Raw genomic sequence first — 1,937 nt, forward strand, 5'->3', positions numbered from 1 at the left:
AACAACGACAACAAAAAGATTGTATTTTTTCTTTAGCTGGATTGCAATAGACCACTTTTATGATTCTTTTATGGTATTTTTTAGGCTCAAGTTCGTGGAAGAAGAGGTCATGTGGGCTTGTAACGACATTTAATAAGAGTTTTCATGTTGAAAAGTCAGCAAGGATAACTAAATTGTGATTTGATTATTCAGTATGACAGTAAAAAGCATTGTTTGACCAAACTGGTTCTTTTTATCATCCAGAGTAATTAATTTCTTAAAGTGATCGTAGAACTTGTTTTGTTTCCATAGTTATTAAAATGTCATCTTAGAATAGATGTTATATATTCATTGATCATTTTTTACATATTTGCTTTTAACTAAATTTAGTTTGAATTTGTAAAAATCAGTTCATACACAAAACATAAAGGGTTAAGAAGTTAAAAAAAGACCAGGATATTAGAGGAAAATACGGCAGAAAAAGCACCTTTCTGAAGGCTTTTTAAATGTGTTGGACTCATAAACACATTCAAACACGTGTTTGGAAGTTTCAGGAAGAATGCTTGGTTTTAGAACGACCGATCCAGTTTCCGCGTCTTACCGCGCACTGCGCGCCTAGGGTTCAATCCATCCGGATCATTCTCCTGGATTTCATGGCGCTTCCTCCTCCTGCCCTTTAGTTACATTGTATCTCCCTTACTGAAAGGAGCGAGGGATCTAGGACTCAACTCAAGGAAAAAAATGAATGAATATACGTGAAAATGGACGTGCCGAGATGTTGGATTTATCATCTAGGAGTTTAAGAAAGACGTATTTGAAGAAAGCTTTGATATTTAGACCCTGCGATGCCAGTTTCAGGGCAGTGTTTGCATTTCTGAACGGGATCTTTAGGAGTGTGATGGCTGCTGGCCTTCCCTTTCTCTAGTTGCTGGATGTGTTGGGAAGTGCACTGCTTTGGGATCATTTTTGGAATTCCGTACGCAAATCCAGAGGCCTTTCCACCTTCCTCTATGGAATGTACATAAGTATTCTCTGGATAGGGGTTCGCGTGAGGGGTAAGTGACGCTGGGATTAATGCATTTCTTTTGTGTGTGTGTGTGTGTGTGTGTGTGTGTATATGTATGTGTGTGTGTGTATATGTATGTGTGTGTGGGTAGGGGGTGGTGTTTTATTGGTGCAGATGGAGACTGGAGGTGCTTTAGCCCGTTAGCTTAGCTCGGTTGTCATGGCTCACACATGCTTTGACCATCTTAGAGAGTAATTTCCTTAAGAGCAACACGGACCAATGCGTTCGAGCAGCGCGTTAGGTGCGGCGAATCGAACAACGAGTACCAGCTTACTCGATTAGACCAGTAACGTGCGTTTTTTAAAACGGAAGCTGAGGAAAAATAAACGGGTTTCTAGTCCATAAACACACCGACAGTGCTTAAAACGGCTGTGGTTTGTTTATGCTTGAGTTGCAGTTCTCTGTGGAAGAGCTCGAGACTGTTATGAATGTCAAAGGATGTGTGTGAGTATCGGCAGATTCGCAGTGAATCAAACACAGAACTCACTCCACAACCTTCAACAGTCTTCACAGCAGCCCCCACACACTAACAAAAGGTACCACGTTATTACCATGGCTTTTAGACACGGTATCATGATTATATTATGGACGTGAACCATAATAGTACCATGTTTTTGGACAAATGGTATTCTTTCAAGCATCAATGTAAATGGTAGGCCTATATGTCAGAGCCATATTTCTAACTTATCTGCTTGTTTGATTTTCCCACTGATTCTTAATCATTGTATCAGTGTTTTTCAGTGTTGACTGAGTAGAGGCCAAATGTGTTTGCTTTGTGATATGGATTAATAGCTCTGTAACTAATATTCATCTTTAAATTACCCATGTTTTCCTAACACTGTTGGACACTGTCCATTTTGTACCATTATTGTTGCAGACATAGCTACTATAT

At 39.5% G+C, this 1,937-nt stretch overlaps 1 protein-coding gene across 1 annotated transcript in view; it reads left to right on the forward strand.

The window, feature by feature from the left end:
• The first annotated feature begins 586 nt into the window (after positions 1-586).
• The window catches only part of znf609b (zinc finger protein 609b), a 60,892-nt gene continuing 59,541 nt past the window's right edge, over positions 587-1,937 (forward strand). The window contains 1 exon segment of the mRNA XM_048185574.1: positions 587-1,034. The gene's annotated coding sequence lies outside the window, so the exon portion shown is untranslated.

This window comes from Megalobrama amblycephala, linkage group LG3 (genome assembly GCF_018812025.1).
Source record: "Megalobrama amblycephala isolate DHTTF-2021 linkage group LG3, ASM1881202v1, whole genome shotgun sequence".
NCBI lineage: Eukaryota > Metazoa > Chordata > Actinopteri > Cypriniformes > Xenocyprididae > Megalobrama > Megalobrama amblycephala.